Genomic DNA, 20,616 nt, shown 5'->3' with positions numbered 1-20,616 from the left:
CACTGCTTCCGTTTCTCTCTGCACCGTAGAAGAAAAAGAAAAAACAGAGAAGTGCTGCGCCTGAGAAGCTGCAGCTGCGGTAACAAAATGGAGGCCTTCTGCGCCACAATTGAAAGAAATAACAGAGCAGAAAAAAGAGGCGCGACGGACCGGGCAAAAACGAAGACATATGGAAGCGCTGACGCCGCCCGAAGAGCTCCCAAAGAAACGCGTAACTCCGCAAGAACAGTTATACTCCGGCGCTGACAAAAACATGCCCCGTCGAGAAACAAAGCTTCGCGCCTTTATGCCCCGTAAAACTTTGCGCCCTTTTCTTCTTCTTTTTAAAAATTTATTTATTTATTTTTTAAAGAAAACGCGAAGAAAATGGAAGAAAAAATTCTGATGAACTAAAGACTAGATAAAGCCCCGAAAAAAAAGTCGGAGCCGAAAACGATTAGACTCCGGCGGAGACAAAAACCTGCTGCAGCGTCTCCTGCATAATGGAGCTCTCTCCGGCCAAAAAAGCAACACATCGTTTTTTTTTTAAGGAGCTGACTTAGAAAAGAGAATTGCTGAAGAGTAAAAGAATAACACAGAGCTGCCTGCTCATTAGTAGCCTGGGGATTTTTTTTTTTTTTAACAGCTTGCTGGTTAAAATGCTGGGGAAGGAAAAATATTTGTACTTTTAACTTGCTATAGTGGCTGCCTCTCCCAAAGACATACACCTTTCTAAACAAAGGGTAGCCCTTCCCAGCTACGTATGGGAGATGGGGAGGAAGGGGGGAGGGACTCGGGGACACCCGAGTTTAACACCCCCAGAGGCAGTAAAAGAAAGAAAGGAAAAGAAATCTCTATCTGACCAGCGTCCAACAGAGAATTCCTAGGCACAGAAGAAGAAAAGTAGCATTGTTGTTCTTATTATTAACCTCTAAAAGAGAAAGAGAAAGAGAGAGACTAAAGGGCTCGCTTCCTACCTGCTGGGAGACTGAGAAAATACTGAGGCTAGGGTCACATGACCAGGGCTCTTATTGGCTCTCTAGAGTCACAGTTTTTTCTCAGTCTCCACCTGCTGGTAGGCGTGCACAACCCATCAGTCCAATCCTGGTCCGGTCCGGAGAGACGCTAAGGAATATAAACTTTAATGGTTAGTAAAACTGAGTAAGAAGAGCCACTGTAAGATAAAAAAAAGTAATCAGAAAAAAGAGCCACTTGGGGAAGCACAACATATGGGTATAGTACACCCACAAATTTTACTATAAAAAGCCAGGCTGCTCTCAACAATGAAATAGTGTATGTGGGGGGACCCACAAAAATATAACAAACATTTCAGCTGAAAAATGGGCTCATTCCAGTTACGCAATCTCCCTACATAAACACAGAGAAGTTGCAAAACTGGTGTGAAAAACTGTTTTTTGTAGAAAAAAAGGTGCCGGTACTCGTTATGGGCGTGGTCAACACATATGACTCCACCCCTATTATAATCACACCCCTTATGCCAGCCATGGCACATAGACATCATTGAAAATATTATACTAGTATAGGAGAAAAAAATAATGTGATTTGTTTTCATGATAAATAATTTCTGTAAGCTGTTACAGCTCCAGTATACCCAGTGCAAATAAGACAGCAGATGTAAATTCTCAAAGTGGACATATTCCAAACACTAAAATGAAAATAAAATGATTTTTTCTACCTTTGTTGGCTGGTGACTGTTTTTCTATCCATATTGGTCCCAGTCTCTGATTCTGCTGTTCGCTATCTGTTCTCTTAACTCTGTTTCCAGGGCTTCCTTTCCATATATTTCTTTCCTTTCCTCCTTTCTTCTTCATTTCTTGCTCCACCTACATCCATAAGCTGGGTCCTCCTCCGTGGAATTGACTGGAGGAGGTATAACATGGATCCAGCTTTTGCCTATTTTCTCCATCCATGTGCAGTTTTTCTCCTCTCTTCCCTTTCCCTCATCTCCAGACATGTGCTTCTTTTTTCTTTCCTTCCCTCCATCCATGTCCAGCACTTCTCCTCTCTCCTCCCCTCCATCCATGCCCAGCATTTTTCCTCTCACTTCCCTCCCCTGTATCCATATAAAGCAATAATTCTCTCTCCCCTCTCCTCCATCCAAGTACAGCATTTCTCCTCTCTCCCCGCCAACCCCTCCACCCATCCATGTCCAGCAATTCTCCTCTATCTCCTGCTCTCCTCTCCATCCATTTCCAGCATGTCTCCTCTCTCCCATGCCCTCCCCTCCCATCCATGTGCATCTCCTTCCTGTCTTCCCTCCCCTCCATCCATGTCCAGCAAGTCTCCTCTCTCCCCTGCCCTTCCCTCCCATGCCCAGCGATTCCCCTCTATCCCCTGTCCTCCCCTGCCATCCATGTCCAGGGATTCTCCCCTCTCATCCATGCCCAACAATTCTCCACTCTCCACTGCCCTTCCCTTCCATCCATGTACAGCAAATCTCTCTTTGATGACCTCCCCTCCCCATCCATGTCCAGTATGACTCCTCTCTCCCCTGCCCTCCCCCTCTCATCCATGTGCGATTTTTCTCTTCTGCCCCCTGTCCTTCCCTGCCATCCATGTCCAGCGATTCTCCTTTGCCCCTTGTCCTCCCCTCCCATCCATGCCCAGCGAATCTCCTTTGCTCCTTGTCCTCCCCTCCCATCCATGTCCAGCGAATTTATCTCCTCTGACCTCCCCTCTCATCAATGTCCAGCGATTCTCCTCTGCCTCCTGTCCTCCCCTGCCATCCATGTCCAGCGATTCTCCTATCTCCCATCAATGTCCAGCAATTCTCTCTTCCCTGCCCTTTCCTCCCATCCATGTCCAGCATGTCTCCTCTCTCCTCTCCATGTCCAGCAATTCTCACTTCCCTGCCTTCCCCTCAAATCCATATCCAGCGATTCTCCTTTCTACCCTTCCCTCCATGCCCAGCAATTCTCCTCTCTTCGCCGCCCTCCGTCACCACTATGTCCAGCGATTTGTTCAAACCCCAGCCCCCCCGCCCCCAGCGTTTCCTTTAAATCTTTAATGTACCCGAAGTTGCGGCAAACCGGCAGTAAAAACAGCCTGCAGGCAGGCTTGCCTCCTCATCACTTTCCTTCCCTCTCAGTGCGTCCCGCCATCGCGGAAAGGAAATTATATCAGAGGAAGGCGGGACGCACTGAGAGGGAAGGGAAGCGAGAAGGCAAGCCTGCCTGCCAGCTGTTTTTACTGCTGGTTCACCACGACTTTGGGTAAATTAAAGATTTCAAGGAAACTCGGGGAGCTGAGGGCAGGGGGTGGGGGGAGCACGGGTGTACAAACGGAAGGGCGCGGGCAGGTGAGCCGGACCTCACAAAAAAGGTGCCGGTAAGCTGTACCGGTACAAAAAAAGCACTGCTTTTACTCCCACCCCATTACTTGTATTACATTGAGAGAATCCCTACTTAGCTTAATTTAAAATTACTGATGTGCTATAACTATTTCATTTAACCAAATTAATTCTATTTTTCAAAAAAGTGTGAACAAAACCACCTCTAGAGATGAAGACCTGGCAATAAAGTCTGAAGAATTTAGATATTTTTTAGGGGTGGAAGTAGAGAATTTTCCCCTTTCTGCACTCCAGAACCAGAAAATGGAAATTTTGGGAAAACTGGCAAAACTCCAAAATGTTTTTATTTTATTTTATCATTCTAAGTGTGTCTCATTTAACTGTCATTACCCTTTAAAATAACCAACAAAAAAGATAAGAGAATAAAAAACTCAACACCATTTAAGTCCGTACTGTGCTTATTAGACTAACTGAATACATCTATGATGAGCTTTCAAGAGCTACACCATCTTCTGCAGTCTGCCCTTAACCTCCATAAGTTTTGAAGTTATATCCTTGACAAGTGAAGCAACCCAAAAAGCCTGCCAGGGTGACAGTCTCAACCCTTTTCCCTCACACCTAGAAGCTGGTAGAGTAGTAAGGAATGCAAAGATGCAAATGGCAGAAAAAACAGTCAATACGGCAAAATGGAGGGACAAGGGAAAATTAGGTTCTTATCTTGGTAATTTTCTTTCCTTTAGTCACAGCAGACGAATCCATTAACTGATGGGTTGTATCTGCCTACCAGCAGGTGGAGATAGAGAACACTGAAAAGCCATAGTGCCTCTTGGACGGCTAGCCCCAACTGCCTTCAGTATTTAAGATTTCCAAAGCAGAGTGAACCATAAAGGTATAATAACAAACTTTCCTCACAGCGAACCAACGCCCCAGAACAGGAGCATCAAAGGAGGAACGATTTCAACCTCATGTAGAAATTCTGATAACTGTTTTCCAACTTCTCCCAATGAGATTTATATCTGCATGAAAGATCTGATCAAAAAACAAAGTCAGACAGGGAGGGATCATGGATTCATCTGTTGTGACTAAAGGAAAGAAAATTACGAAGGTAAGAACCTAATTTTCCCTTCCTTGTCATCGGCAGCAGATGAATCCATTAACTGATGGGATGTACAAAAGCAACCCCTACTTAGGGTGGGAACAGGCCACACCACGAGCCAATACTTGAGCTCCAAAAACAGTGTCCTGCTTCGCTGCAACATCCAGCCTGTAATGCCGGGCAAAAGAGAGCTGAGAAGCCCAAGTAGCCGCACTACAGATCTCTTGAATAGAGTGTGCACCCGTTTCAGCCCACGAGGAGGAAATGGCTCTCGTGGAATGCGCCTTAAATGCTTCAGGCGGCGATCGACCTGAAAGCAGACACACAGCAAGAATGACTTCCTTAAGCCAATGGGCTATAATGGCCTTAGACGCCGGGCCTCCACGCCGAGGACCTAACAAGACAAAAAGGTGATCAGAAGTCCTGAAGTCATTTGACATCTGTAGATATTGCGACAGTGCCCTGCGGGCATCCAGAAGATGTAACTGCCCAAAGGAGTCTGGGAACTCTTCCATAGAAAAAGGAAGGAAGAAAAATGGGATGGTTCAGGTAAAACGCTGAAACCACCTTAGGCAGGAAGGAAGGCACTGTATGTACCGTTACTCCGGACTCCGAGAATTGCAGACAAGGGTCCCAACAGGACAGCGCATGCAGCTCAGATACGCGTCCAGCCGATGGAATGGCCACCAAAAAGACTATCTTGAGAGTCACAGCCTTCTCTGAAGCTCGCTTAAGCGGCTCGAAGGGCGAACACTGAAGAGCCTTCAACACCAGCCCCAGGTTTCAGGCTGGACAGGGCAACCGGACAAGAGGACGGAGCATAAGCACCCCTCCGAGAAATCGGGGAATGTCCGGATGAGCAGCAAGGGACAAGCCAGCGACTTTCCCTCGAAAGCATGATAATGCTGCCACTTGCACCCGCAGGGAATTGTAAGCCAGGCCTTTTTGTAAGCCCTTCTGCAAAAAGTACCGCACTGTCGAGACTGTAGCCAGTGTAGGCGTGATCGCCTTTGAAACACCCCACGCCTCAAATTTGCGCCAGATCCGAGCATAAGCTGCGGAGGTGGACCACTTGCAGGCCTGCAGGAGAGTGGAGATGACCCTGTTAGAGTAGCCCTTGTCTCTCAATTGCGCCCTCTCAATAGCCGGTCGTAAGACCAAATCAGCAGGGATCCTCCATAGACACCGGTCCCTGAACCAACAGGTTCGGCACCAGGGGCAAATGCACCGGAGTGTCCACCAACATCCGGCGGAGATCCGCATATCACGGACGCCTTGGCCAATATGGAGTGATGAGAATCACCAGACCTCGGTGCTGTCTAATCCGCAGTAGGACTTGACCTATCAAGCGCCGAGGAGGGAATACAGAAGCCCCGAGGGCCAGGGTTGATCCAGAGCATCCAACCCCGCCGAGTGAGGATCTCTCCTTCTGCTGAAAAAGCGAGGTACTTTGGCGTTTGCACTTGACGCCATTAGATCCATTCCGGGAGTTCCCCATTTGGCACAAATCTGAAGAAAAACTTCTTCTGCCAGTTCCCATTACGACGGGTCGATTTGATACCTGCTGAGAAAATCGGCTTGCATGTTGCTCTGACCTGCTATTTGAGCTGCCGACAGAAGCTGCAGGTGTAGCTCGGCCCAGTGGCAAATCTGAGAGGCCTCCGCGGCCAGGGCCCTGCACTGAGTGCCTCCCTGACGATTTATGTATGCCACCGCTGTCGTGTTGTCTGACAGAACCCGGACAGCAAGCCCCTTCAGTCTTTTGAAACGCCATAAGAACCTGGAATATTGCTCTCAGTTCCAAGCGATTGATGGACCACCCCGCTTCCATGGGTGTCCACAGACCCTTAGCATATGCTGTGACTTGGGCAGTGAGCTCTTGTGCCCTGACTGAGCACGGTGTGTGGGGTCGCGCCGCGCTCAGCCAGGCAGCTGGACAACCCCTAGCTTCACCTGGGAAGCGACCACCGTTCCCCAGGGGTTCAGACCCCAGGTGCAGGTGGCCACCAGGACTTCGGGAACCGGGCGGGGTTAGCCCACCCAGACCAGGCTGGAAGCGAGGCGGGCGAGAACTCGAAGGGTGCGCCGGTACAGTCCAGGAATCAAGGCAGGCAGCAAGTACCAGGTTCAGACCAAGGGTCAGGGCAAGCAGCAAAGCAACGAATACCAGGTTCAGTCCAAGGATCAGGGCAGGCAGCAAAGCACTAATACCAGGTTCAGTCCAAGGGTCAGGGCAGACAGCAAAGCACGAATAACACGTTCAGTCCAAGGGTCAGGTCATGATAGGCAAGTCAAGCAACGGAGCGCACAAGACCACCACCAAACTTCTATGAGCATAGAAGCCAAAGTATGCAGGGAACTACTACTACTTAACATTTCTAGAGCGCTACTAGGGTTACGCAGCACTGTACAATTTAAGAAAGAGAGACAGTCCCTGCTCAAAGAGCTTACAATCTAATAGACAAGTGAACAGTCGGGGTTAGGTGCCGAACGCAGCATTGAAGAGGTGGGCTTTAAGCAAAGACTTGAAGACAGGCAGGGAGGGGGCCTGGCGTAAGGGCTCAGGAAGGTTGTTCCAAGCATAGGGTGAGGTGAGGCAGAATGAGCGGAGCCTGGAGTTGGCGGTGGTGGAGAAGGGTACTGAGAGGAGGGATTTATCCTGTGAACGGAGGTTACGGGCGGGAACGTAAGGGGAGATGAGGGTAGAAAGATAGTGAGGGGCAGCAGACTGAGTGCATTTGTAGGTAAGAAGAAGCAGCTTGAATTGAATGCGGTATCTGAACGGAAGCCAGTGAAGTGACCGGAGGAGAGGGGTGATATGAGTATATCGGTTCTGGCGGAATATGAGACGTGCAGCAGAGTTCTGAACAGATTGAAGGGGGGATAGATGGCTAAGTGGGAGGCCGGTGAGGAGTAAGTTGCAGTAGTCCAGGCGAGAGGTAATGAGAGCGTGGACGAGAGTTCGGGTGGTGTGTTCAGAGAGAAAGGGCGAATTTTGCTGATGTTAAAGAGGCCTTAAGTAGTCCCCGCATCAGCAGTAACCACGAGCAGCTGCAGGGAACGCTCCAGATTGGTGCATGTAAGGGAAAAGGCACCCAATCCCATGCGACCAAGCCGTGCGAGCTACCCGTACTGGAAACCTGCGTGACCTCTGGAATGCCGCCAGACTGCATGGCCGGCCAAATCAATCAGCTGGACCCGTGCACACGGCCGGAGCGACATAGCCAGCCATTGGGATCGGAACACACTAGACTACCGGCGACAGTCCGCATGGACGGCTATCGCCGCCGGGACATGGCTCGGCGGCAAATCGGCTGCATGGACCAAAATCCAGGTGAGGGACGTAACAGCATAGCTTCTCTGGCAATACGCTCCCCAGCCTAGAAGGCTGGCATCTGTTATCACCAGTCACCAAGAAGGAAGCGCAAGAGGCATTCCTTGGTGCAGCATCCTGCCGGAGAGCCACCACTCCACACTGAGTCGGGCCGCAGGGAGCAACGTTAGGCTGCATTGATATTCCTGGGACATCTGAGACCATTGTTGAAGCAGGGCAATCTACAGAGGCACCACCTCCAAGGTAGACGTCATCGACCTCAGCAGCTGGACTATGTCCCAAGCTCGCGGGCGATGCATCCGCAGGAGCAGACGGACCTGATTCTGAAGCTTGCACCGCGCCTTTGGTCAGGGAGAAAGACAAACCCCGATGCCGTGTCGAACCGGACCTCCAAATACTTAAGAGACTGAGGGTCAGGTGACTTTTGGGTATATTGACCACCCAGCCTAGCGCCTGCAAGAACACCACTGCTAAATAGTAGTAGTAGTACTCTGGCTGTGGCAAGACGACTCTCGGTTGCCGAATCCGCTCTGATGAGCCAGTCGCCGAGATATGGGTGAACTCTGATATCCTCTCGCCTGAGACAGGCAGCTACCACCACCATTACCTTGGAAAAGGTACGGGGAGCTGTGGCTAGGCCGAAAGGCAAGGCCTGAAACTGGAAATGCTTTCCCAACAACGCAAAGCGGAGGAACCGCTGGTGTGGAGGCCAAATAGGAATGTGCAAATAAGCTTCTTTTAGGTCCAGAGACATGAGGAACTCTGGACTCCTGAGAATTGCAGAAATGGGTCTCAACAGGACAGCGCCTGGAGCTCAGACACCCGTCTCGCCGATGTAATGACCACCAAAAAGACTGTCTTTAGAGTCACATCCTTCTCCGAAGCTCGCCTCAGCGGTTCTAAGGGCGAACACTGAAGAGCCTTTAATACTAGCCCCAGGTTCCAAGCCGGACAAGGGGCCAACACGGGAGGCCGGAGCCGAAGCACCCCTCTAAGAAACTGTGTAATGTCCTGATGCGCAGCCAGGGAGAGGCCGGAGAACTTCCCCCGAAAACATGCCAAGGCTGCCACTTGATCACGCAGGGAATTATAGGCCAAGCCTTTTTGTACACCATCCTGCAATAGCCATGCTTAAGACCAAAGCAGCATAGATCCTCCAAGGTCACCAGGCCCTGCGTCAACAGGTTCGGTACCAGAGGCAAGGGAAGGGGAGCCTCTACCAGCATCCGCCGGAGGTCTGCATACCATGGCCTCCTGGGCCAATCCGGGGCAATGAGAACCACCTCTACTTGATGTATCCGAATCCGCAGGAATACTCGCCCTATCAAGGGTCACGGAGGGAACACATACAGGAGGCCCGGAGGCCAGGGTTGAGCCAAGGCATCCAACCCCACCGAGTGAGGATCTCTCCGTTTGCTGTAAAAGCACGGGACTTTGGCATTTGCGCTTGAGGCCATAAGATCCGCTACGGGCGTCCCCCACTTGGCACAGATATGAAGAAACACTTCGTCTGCCAGTTCCCACTCCGCCGGGTTGATTTGATACCTGCTGAGAAAATCGGCTTGCATGTTGCTCTGACCTGCTATATGAGCTGCCGACAGAAACTGCAGATGTAGCTCGGCCCAGTGGCAAATCTGCGCGGGCAGTGCTTTGCACTGAGTGCCGCCTTGTCGATTTATGTAGGCCACTGCTGTCGTGTTGTCCGACAGAACTCTGACAGCCAATCTTTCCAGGGTCGAGTGAAAAACTAGAAGAGCCTGGAAAATCGCTTTCAACTCCAAACGACTGATGGACCGACTCCTTGGGTGTCCAGAGACCCTGGGCATGCCTTCCCTGGCAATGTGTACCCCAACCCTTCAGGCTGGAATCTGTTACCACCAGGCACCAATCAGGGAGCGCTAGCGGCATTCCTCACCGGAGCATGCTGTCTAAGAGCCACCACTCCATACTGAGCCGGGCCGCAGAGAGCCACGTGAGTCTGCATTGATAATCCTGAGATACTGGAGACCACCGCTGAAGCAGGGAACACTGCAGAGGTCTCAGGTGTGCTCTCGCCCAAGGCACCACTTCCAAAGTGGCCGTCATCGACCCCAACAGCTGGACAATGTCCCAAGTTCGCGGACAAGGTATCCTCAGGAGCAGACGGACCTGGTTCTGAAACTTGCACCGCCTTTGCTCGGGAAGAAAAACAAACCCCGAAGCTGTGTCGAACCGGACCCCCAAATATTCTAGAGATTGAGAGGGGGTCAGGTGACTTTTGGCCATATTGACGACCCAGCCCAGAGATTGAAGTACTGAGACCACTCTGGCTGTTACCTGAGGACTCTGTCGAGTCCGCTCTGATGAGCCAGTTGTCTAGGTACGGGAGAACCCGAATACCCTCTCACCTGAGAAAAGCAGCTACCACCACCATTACCTTGGAAAAGGTTTGGGGAGCTGTGGCGAGGCCAAAAGGCAAGGCTCGAAACTGGAAATGTTTTCCCATCACCGCAAACCGAAGAAACGTTTGGTGCGGGGGCCAAATAGGAATATGCAAGTAAGCTTCTTTCAGGTCCAAAGACGTGAGAAACTCTCCTGGCTGTACCGCCACAATGATGGAGCGCAGGGTTTCCATGTGCAAATGCCGCACTCTTAGAGACTTGTTGACTTCTTTTAAGTCGAGGATGGGTCGAAAAGACCCACCTTTTCACGACACCACCAAGTAAATGGAGTAACGGCTGGAGCTGTGTTCGGCGTGAGGCACCGGGGACACCGCCCCTAGGTGAATTAAGCCATGCAAGGACTCCTCTACCGCCGCCCGTTTGACGGCAGAACCGTATCGGGACTCCACAAACACGTCTCTCACCGGGGAATTGAATTCTATTCTGTAGCCATCTCTGATCGGGTCCAAAACCCACTGATCTGAGGAAATCTTGACCCACTCCTCGAGAAAGAGGGAAAGCCGTTCTCCTATTGCAGGAATCGAGGAGAGGGCCGGCGCACCATCATTGAGAGTGTCGCCCTTGAACTCCAGGCCTTGAGCCGGTCACTGCGGAATGCTTGTCCGAACAAAAGGAGTTCCTCTGCTGAAAGCAGGCACGAGAAGTGAACCCAGTAGAACGCCCTGGGCGGTACCTTCTAGCTTCTGTAAGAGGAGGGAACCGCCTGACCCTTGGAGAGAGGCCTTGGCCTATCCTTGGGTAAGCGCTGGGGTTTAGCATCCCCCAGGCCGTTAACAATTTTCTCCAACTCCTCACCAAATAGGAGAAGAAGGGTGAACCACTCTCTGAAGGGGAATTAACCCTTCTGCGCTTGCCTTCCGGCCAGCTGTCAGGGGAAAACGCGCCTGACAGCAATCCGAGGCCAGGCTCCACTGGAGGGGTAACAGTTAGCAGGGCAGAATGAGACCCCTGCGGGAGAGCTCTTTTTAACATGAATGCTTCATGCAGCAGCAACACAAACTCAGGGATAGAAGCTCCCCCGTTAGCCTCCACACGAGGCTCCCCTCCAGTTTCAAACCCCTCCGCTTCTTCAGGGGTCGAGCCATGCAGCGCATCCAAAATGGCGCCCGCTGCCAGCTCCACTGAGCGGGAAGAAATATCACTTGCTATGCTCGTGCTGGCCCTGACGTCTGAAGAGCACGATTTACAGAGCCCTGCTGTGGATCTGCGCTTGCCTTTTTTAATGCTGTGAGGAAAGTTAGAGGCAACAGCAATAGAGGCAAATTTCCAACTCCGGAGGATCAGTAGAGTGGGAAAGGCCGAACCAATGTGCCTGCATCCACAAAGGAGAGTGTGGGAAAAGACAGGGACAGTGCAAACCTATGTGTCTACATCCACATCGGAGGCTGGGTAAGGCAGGGAAAGGGCGAACCTATGTGCCTCTAAAATGGAGCTGCAATAGCCCCCAACACCCCTGCTACCACTGGCCAAAGCACAGGAGCCACCCCAGGCAGATCTTTTTTTAAGGAGCTAAATAAGCTGCGTTCACCCTGCTGGGGAGATAGAGAATACTGAAGAGGCAGATGGAGCTAGCTGGCCATGAGGCACTATGGTTTTTCAGTGTTCTCTATCTCCCCCTGCAGGTTGATGGACACAACCCATTCGTAATGGATTCTCTGCTTGATGACAAGGAACTGAAGATATCTGGCAGCATTACAGTCCTGGACCAAGCACTACGCTCATGCTGCATGGCGGCGGGGCATTATTACAAATGAAGCGTTAGATCTTTTGCCTCTCGGCTCCTTCAGATTTAGGAAGGCATCTAATGGCTAGTCAACTTATATTACTGATCCACTTGTCTGTACTGTCTCTTTTCTCTCTCTTTATTTTTTTTTGGTATTTGTATTTCAACAAATCCAAAGAAGCAAACCACTTGTACAGAAAAGACAAATCATATAAGGGCACTTTTTGGTTAGCTCAAGACCATCAATAATTTGGGATCAAACAATCTATGAGGATTAAGGAAATATTACAAAAGAAAGAGAAAATTAGGTTCTTACCTTGGTAATTTTCTTTCCTTTAGTCATAGCAGATGAAGCCATTACGTATGGGTTGTGTCCATTACCAGCAGGGGGAGATAGAGAGCACTCAACTTTTCACAGTGCCTCATGGCCAGCCAGCTCCACTGCCTCTTCAGTATTCTCTATCTCCCCAAGCAGGGTGGCTGCAGCTTCTTCGAGCTCCATCAGAAATCTGCCTGGGGGTGGCACCTGGCTTGCCAGTTGTTAGCCGGGGTGTTAGAGGCTATAGCAGTTTCACTTTGAAGGCACATAGGTCAGCCCTTTCCCTGCCTTACCCATGCCCCCGTGGATGTGGACATATTAGCTTGCTTTTCCCTGTCCTTTCCCACTCAGTGGATGCAGGCACATTGGTTCGCCTTTCCCTGCCTTTCCTACTCATCTGAGCCTCCGGAGTTCTTATTACCTCTGCTTTTCTCACAGCGTTAAAAAAAAAAAAAAAGGGAACAGAGGTTTTCCTTTGATTCTTCTATGGGACCGGAGCTGTGATACTCGGTCCGGTGAGGTAAGAGTGTTTTCTAACTCCTCCGGGGTGGGCCTGCGATCAGGGCGTTTTTGTTTTGAATTTTCCCGCCGTTTTCGGCGATGGCTGCAGAGAATGTAAAGCGCTGTTCCCGGTGTGGCAAGCGCAAATCAGCAGCGGGGCTCTGTAAATCGTGCTGTACAGGTGTAAGAGCCGGCCCGAGCATGGCGAGCGATGATTCTTCCCACTCAGAGCTGGTAGCGGACGCCATTTTGAATTCTACGCATGGCGAGGCCTCCGTAGAGACGGAGAGCCTGAGCCCGGGAGGGGGGGGGGGGTCGAATTGAGGCTATTCAGGGAGCGGCTAGCCCCGGATGGGATCTGGGAGCCCAGGGCGAGTTTGTCTCCCCTGAGTTTGTGTTATTATTGCATAAAGCATACATGCTGAAAAGAGCTCTCCCTCAAGGGTCGTCTGAGGCTCCTTCTATTGTCTCCCCCCCCCCCCCTCCCAGTGGATTCTGTCCTGGGACTGCCCGCTGAGGCTATTTTCCCTGATAATTGGCATAAAGAAAAGCGAAGAAGGGCTAATTCCCCTTCAGATTGTGGTGCACCTTCCTCCCCCCCCCCCCCCCCCCCCCGTGGTCAGGCTGTGAGGATTCGGAGAGTTCTGGCAGGCCTTCGTGGTCTGAAGAGCCAGAGTCAGGTGCAGAATTACCACAGGATCTGGATGATCCCTCCGCGGTGAGGATTTTCCACCATGATGAGCTGCCAGCGCTTATTTCAGATGCCCTACAGGTCCTTTCTATTGAAGAGCCTGACAGTGGCACAGCCTCCTCTGTGAATCCTAGGATGGCTAGTACCAAAAAGCCTGCTCGAGCCTTTCCTTTGCATGGCTCCATCCAAGAGCTTATTTCCGCTCAGTGGGTTGACCCCGAGGGACCTTTGAAAGTTTCCAGGGCTATGGGGCAATTATACCCTCTGCGTGAGGAGCATTTGGCTCGCTTTGCAAGGCCTAAAGTAGATGCCCTAGTCACTACGGTGACAAAGAAAACTACCCTCTCTGTGGAAGGAGGAATGGCCCTGAAGGATATACAAGACCGTAGGCTGGAAGCAGCACTTAAATGGTCCTTTGAAATTGCAGGTCTTATTGTTCGGGCGTCTGCATGCAGTTGTTATGCTGCTAGAGCCTGCCTGGCTTGGTTGCAACAGGCAGTGGAACAGCCCGGAGATGGAGTGGAGCCCTTCTCGGATGTGGCTCTGCGGCTGGAGTCGGCCTTATCCTTTTTGGCTGATGCCCTTTATGATATTGTCAGAGCTTTGGCTAAACAAATGGCAGTAGCAGTGGCGGCTCACTTTCTTATTTGGCTACGACATTGGGCAGCGGACATGGCCTCTAAGCAAAGGTTGGTGAAGTTGCCCTTTTAAGGCCTTCTCCTATTTGGTGAGTTGGAAAAAAAATTGTTAAAGGCCTGGGAGATCCTAAACCCCAGCGCTTGCCCGAAGATAGGCCGCGGCCTTCCTCCAAGGGCCAGGCGCTCCACTCCTCTTATAGACCTCGCTTCCGTGAAGCTAGAAGGTACCGCCCGGGGCATTCTGCTGAGTTCACTTCTCGTGCCCGTTTTTCAGCAGAGGAACTCCTTTCGCTCGGACAAGCGTTCTGCAGCCACCGGCTCTAGGCCTGGAGTTCAGGGGCGACCCTCTCAAAGATGGTGCGCCGGCCCCTCCTCGCTTCCTGTCATCGGAGGATGTCTTTGCCGAGGAGTGGGCCAATATTTCCTCAGATCAGTGGGTTCTGGACCTGATCAGAGATGGCTACAGAATAGAATTCAACGCCCCAGTAAGAGACGTGTTTGTGGCGTCCCGATGCGGTAGAGGAGACTTTGCAAGGTCTGATTCAGTTAGGGGCCGTGTCCCTGGTACCACCCGCCAAACACGGCTACGGCCGATACTCCATCTACTTTGTGGTGCCGCGAAAAGCTGGGTCTTTTCGCCCTATTCTGGACTTAAAAGAATTAATTAAACAAGTCCCTGAGAGTGCGGCATTTCCACATGGAAACCCTGCGCTCCGTGATTGCTGCGGTACAGCAAGGAGAGTTTCTCACGTCTCTAGACCTGAAAGAACCTTACTTGCACATACCAATTTGGCCCCCGCACCAGACGTTTCTGAGGTTTGCGGTGTTGGGAAAACATTTCCAGTTCTGGGCCTTGCCTTTTTGGCCTCGCCACAGCTCCCCGAACCTTTTCGAAGGTAATGGTGGTAATAACTTCTTTGCTCAGGCAAGAAGGTATCAGGGTTCACCCGTACCTAGATGACTGGCTCATCAGAGTAGACTCTGTAACAGAGAGCTATCAAGCCAGTCTTCAGGATTCATGTTCACTTATAGGAGGATGCGTCCATTCCCTCCAGTTTATGTTTTGGAAAATGAGTTTATTCCCTCCAGGAGGTTGCGTGTATCCCCTCCAGTTATACAATAAGGAGGACGAGTTTATTCCCTCCTTTTGAGTTCATGCCCTTAAGACAAAATAGGGGCAAAAACCATAAGAAAAAAAAGACAAAAAAATAAACAAACAAAAATAAATACATGTCTAGTAAAAAATGTTGTTGTTTTTTTAAATAAAAAGCAAGAAAAAAATGCTTGGCTCTTAAAATGTTTAGCTAGTGCATAAGTTTTCTAAATATTCCCACCAACCCTGAAAGTAGTAATAGGCTCACGTATATCCCCTACACAAGCTATCTACAGTTTACCAGAATGCACTGAAGTCACCATTCAGAAAAAAAACCCCACAACCCTGTAAAACAGCGCAGATACTGAAATAGAAGTGCCGATTTCAGACTGTCACAAACATATCCCACACATCAGACCTGAGCAAAATCTGATTGGAAAATGTCTCTCCCCCTCCCCCAAAGTGAGCAAGCCATAAGCACCTCCTCAGGCGGCCTTCGCAGTGCCATGGCAAATCATGGCAGCCAGCAGATGACAGAATGCTGAGTCACACCACACAGGGAAAAAAAAAAATCAATGCTTGTGACCTTATCTTCATCCATCCCACCAGTGTACACCACAGCCCACACAAAGTGCACATAACACAGGAAATCAGAGCAGCTGTTTCAAAGCAGCAATTCATTTAAAGCTGCAAGCACTGCCTTAAATGCCTTAAAATGATCATGCTACACAACACTGTCCATCCTGGTTTTACCCCACTGTCTCTGTGGATTTGACACTCTGCTTTATGATATTTCATCCACATTTATTTATTCATTCATGACTCGATATACCACTTCAACTGTTGGGCAAGCCAAACCAGTGTACAATCTAAACAAAATTGATGAAAAGGAGCCCATCCAAACAAGAAAACATAGCCATACACTGTATTCAGTCAATTGGATAATATATGTTGGTATAGAGGTATTTTCTTGACTTTTGATACTATATACCCTGGTTTGTTATTATTTGAATGTTAGTTTACTAGAGGTATTATTGGGAATTGCATATTATTGTTCGGGGACAACCTGGAGCAGAACCTCTGCCTCTGGAGTTTGAAAAATGGCAGAACTATGCTCAACTGTAACTCCAAATATTAAATCTTGTTTGCCTGTCTCACCAGATTCTGGCATGTAGCTTCAATTGCATCTCTCCTCTGCAGCCCTTCAGGAATCAGAGCCATAGAATCAGTCAGAAATGAGTAATTTCTTGCTCCACATTACAAAAAATTTGCAGAAACTAGACCAATGAAAGTTGTTATAGACAGCTTCCTGTCTGCAATCCTAAAGAACTGCTCTGTAGGGGAAGTGTTTGTGTCTTTTCTTTTAATTTATTCTATTTTTGATTGGTTGTTGACCATGAATACTTCAGTAGGTCTAGATTTCCTTTTTGGCTTCCTCCATGATATGCCTTGCATTCATCTTCCTTCCCTCTAGAAAAACAGTGTACCAATGACCTGGTCTCTTTCCTGCAGCATTCTCTGTCCTCAAATTTGCCAATATTGAGCAACTGCCAGAGTTATCTTTGGTCTTGTAGCATCCTGGGGTGAGAAAATTCCTTCTGATGATGTGTACTGGAAAGCTATGCCCAGAACAAAGTGACCTGGGAAGCACTGAAATCACAAGGTAATGAGTCAGCAACACTTGGGACCTTGGCAGAACAGAGGAGAACACAGAGTTGAATGGCGTTCAAAAGGAAAAAAAAAAAAAGAAAAGAAAAGAAAAGGGGAAGGCATACCTTTTATCTCCTGCCAGCCAGAACTCTCCAGCTATAGCCCACATCAAACCTCCTCTCTGACCTCTTTCATAACTTTGCAAACAGGGCATCATAAAAGGATTTTAACAACAGATTAGTGATCTGTATGTAACCTGTCATTAAAATCAACAGTAGTGCCTGAAGATTGGAAGGCAGCCAATGTAACGCCAATTTTTTAAAAAGGGTTCTGGGGGTGATCTAGGAAACTACAGACCGGTAAGCCTGACTTCAGCACCGGGCAAAATAGTGGAAACTATTATAAAGAATAAAATCACAGAACATGTAGACAAACATGGTTTAATGGGACAGAGTCAGAATGGGTTCAGCCAAGGGTCTTGCCTTACCAATTTGCTTCATTTCTTTAAAGCGTGAATAAACATGAGTACTAGGCAATAAGAGTGTCTTGGAAAATGGGATCTCCTAGCTAGAAGTCAGCTGTGGGGTCCCTCAGGAGTCTCCACAGCATTTCAATGTATATATGAGCCATTTGGGAGGATATTTACATTCATTAAATACATTTTCATTATCTTATGCTGTTGATATATTTGTTTTATGTCCAGTTCAGGAAACTTAGGAAAGTATTTTTTTTTTAATTGTTAAAACAATATATAAGCTGTACCGAGTGAAGTGATCCAAGATGGCCGCGCTCTGCTAAGACGCTGTGAGTCTCGTTCCCTTTTTCACATTAGAAATGCCTAAGCGAAGAGGGAGAATAGCGGTCAGAGCTTCCCCGCTACCTCCCTCTTTACCTGGTCCAATTGATCGTTTTTTTGAGACCGCAGGGAGTTGTCCAGGATGGCGGAACGCCTCCGGTAGGGAACGCCGGCGAACAGGAGATTTCGGCTTCCCCCGGTTTTAAAATCACTCTGAGCCCCGCTGCACGCACTCCACCTCCTCAGCCGATAGATGCGAGTTCCTTCCTATCTGACTCGATGGCATCCCCCTCAAAAAGCGGTATGGGCCCAGAAGAACGTCGTGGAGAAGCTTCGTTTGCATCTGAGGAAGGACTGGAGGGCAGTTTGCCCATGGAACCACCGCAAAACGAGGGGAGAGGAGCTGAGGGATAAAGTGAGACCCGTGAGCAGTCTTCTGAAAGGTTTGCACTTCCTAAAGAGTTAGTGGTTAAACCAAAAGAAGTGACGACAGATGCATTGTGGGATTTAATGTCTAACCTGGGACAAATTTTCTTAAAACAGATTAATGATGTTACACCGAAAATAAAGTCCTCAGAAATTGACTTACAAAAAAGAGAGGAAGAGATTAAGGTTTTAAATGACAAAGTTGAAAAAATGGATCAAAGGATAATGAAGTTTGAAACGTTACAACCAACGATGATAAAAGATTTGACGAACCTCAGGCAGAAAATGGAGACATTTGATAATTATACTAAAAATCAACCTGAGAGTTGTTAATTTTCCTAGAATACAAAATGTTGCTCCTCTCGAGATGTTAAAACGTCATCTTTGGGAAGTTTTGGATACCTCCATTTTCCCAAGTATATTACATTCCAGGGAAGAACTTGAATCAAGTGACTGAAAATCCGATAGATGTTTCTCTTTTGCTTGAGACCTCTGACACTGAATTAGCAACAGCCGCTATCGTAGTGGCGACAGTTGCATTATTGCCTGACAAGAATTGGATTTTCCGCTTGTTTTTTTCGAAATAAGGATAAACCTTTTTTAGGTTTTAAAGTATTGTTATTTCCTGATGTCTCCAAGGAGACAAGACGACGGACGAAACAATTCTTGCTCCTTAGGCCTGAAATTTTGCACCTGGGGGGGGGGGGGGTACCTTTTTCTTAAGATACCCCTGCAAGTGCATAGTTAGGCTTAGGGAGAAGAAATATGTATTTACAGAACCTGCACACGTATCGACACTTATAGCCTCAGTAAAAATGGAGAAGCCTTAAAGTAAGGAATAACTCCACTTAGTAGATTGTATTATCCTGTATATTGTATTGTATATTTTCTTTCCTATGTAAATGTTATTAGTTAACTGACACTTTTCTACACAAGATATTTCTTGTATATATTGATTAAATGAATTAAAAAAAAAAAATCAGTGGAGGACTGGACATTTACAATTATCTTAAATGTAACTTGTGTAGTTTGGAGACGACCAAAAAGTTTCACCAGCAGTAATAAGTCTTTCTTCAGGTATTTCTCTAAAGTTTGATTTCAAATCAAGAGTACTTGGAATAATGTTAGATTCTAGACTTACGAGTATCAGATTAACGCCTTAATAAGACTTGATTCTCTCATCGTTAACCTCTACATGATTTTGAATAACTGTACAAACATTACTCCAGATACGTAGGCTTCAACTTCTCCAAAATACAGCTGCCCGATTCATTTTTAGTTTAGGAAAATGTATCTTCTATTGGATAATTTGAGTTGGTTAAGATCTGAATCTCATATTTGATTTAAGATTGCTTGCCAAATTTATAAGTGCATTTATGGTATGAACTGTTATGGTAGGAAATTTAATATTTCCAGGACAAAGATTATCTGAGGAGTTCTAAAAATTTGACCCTTGATATTCCATCTATGAAGAAAATGAACCTGAAAGCTGTCTGGGAACATTCTTTTGTATTTTAAGGTTCGAAATCTGGAATAGTTAGAGGATTCCAAGATGGTGCTCTGAACAGACGCACCTGAGTTTGCTCCTAGAAGTTGTTTTGGTCTTTAGCTTTTTCTGGTGCCTTCGCTTCGTCGTTGTTAATGGGGAAGCGGAGGGGAAAGGTTAAGGAGTACCCCTCAGCTCCTGAAGCCGTGTCATCGTTGAGGCAAACGACCCTTCAATTTTCTAAGAAACAACCGGGTCCTCTGGGTACTATGACCCCCTCTGCCACTGTCGACGCGTTGACGTCGATAGAGAGCGGTAACGGGGCTTCCCTGAGCCCCGTGGAACGCATAGCACCACCTCAGCCTGGGAGCGAGTTCCGTGTGGCAGCCCGAACAGAGACGGATACCGAAGGGGTGCAACCCGACCTGTTCGAGGGGAGGACTGTACAGGAGAGAGCAGATCCCAGGCTCGTGAAACACAAATACAAGCAGCCTTAAAGGTATTACCGCAAGACATTGTTTCTAAACTTTCTCATACTGAGGTCCAATCTCACTCCTCTTTACCAGCAAGTGGTGTGGTTAGACCAGCTATTGTGACGCTTGAGTCACTGTTGGACATGGTTTACAATATTCAATCCTCTATGCAAAATACTTTGAAAGAAAATACTAGTGACATTAAAGCGAATGCTACATACCTGTAGAAGGTATTCTCAGAGGACAGCAGGCTGATTGTTCTCACTGATAGGTGACGTCCACGGCACCCCCTCCAATCGGAATCTTCACTAGCAAAGACGTTTGCTAGCCCTCGCGCGCCCATGCGCACGCGCGACCGTCTTCCCGCCCGAACCGGCTAGTGTTCCTCAGTCCCGTATGTAGCAAGACAAAGACAAGGGAAGACACAACTCCAAAGGGGAGGCGGGCGGGTTCGTGAGAACAATCAGCCTGCTGTCCTCGGAGAATACCTTCTACAGGTATGTAGCATTCGCTTTCTCCGAGGACAAGCAGGCTGCTTGTTCTCACTGATGGGGTATCCCTAGCCCCCAAGCTCACTCAAAACAACAAACATGGTCAATTGGGCCTCGCAACGGCGAGGACATAACTGAGATTGACCTAACAACTTATCCAACTAACTGA

General features: G+C 48.5%; 1 protein-coding gene across 8 annotated transcripts in view; it reads right to left on the bottom strand.

Moving 5' to 3' along the window:
* Positions 1-20,616, bottom strand: part of BRD4 (bromodomain containing 4) — a 277,955-nt gene that overhangs the window by 222,178 nt on the left and 35,161 nt on the right. Inside the window, exon 1 of one of the 8 annotated variants that reach the window (XM_030197186.1) lies at positions 12,200-12,221. The exons of the other annotated variants lie outside the window; for them this stretch is intronic. The gene's annotated coding sequence lies outside the window, so the exon portion shown is untranslated. Of the gene's footprint in view, positions 1-12,199; positions 12,222-20,616 lie in introns of those variants that run through there. 8 annotated transcript variants of the gene reach the window in all.

This window comes from Microcaecilia unicolor, chromosome 3 (genome assembly GCF_901765095.1).
Source record: "Microcaecilia unicolor chromosome 3, aMicUni1.1, whole genome shotgun sequence".
In the NCBI taxonomy this organism is placed as follows: domain Eukaryota; kingdom Metazoa; phylum Chordata; class Amphibia; order Gymnophiona; family Siphonopidae; genus Microcaecilia; species Microcaecilia unicolor.
The sequence above is the reverse complement of the archived record's forward strand: the minus strand, read 5'-3'. Positions and strand labels throughout refer to the sequence as shown.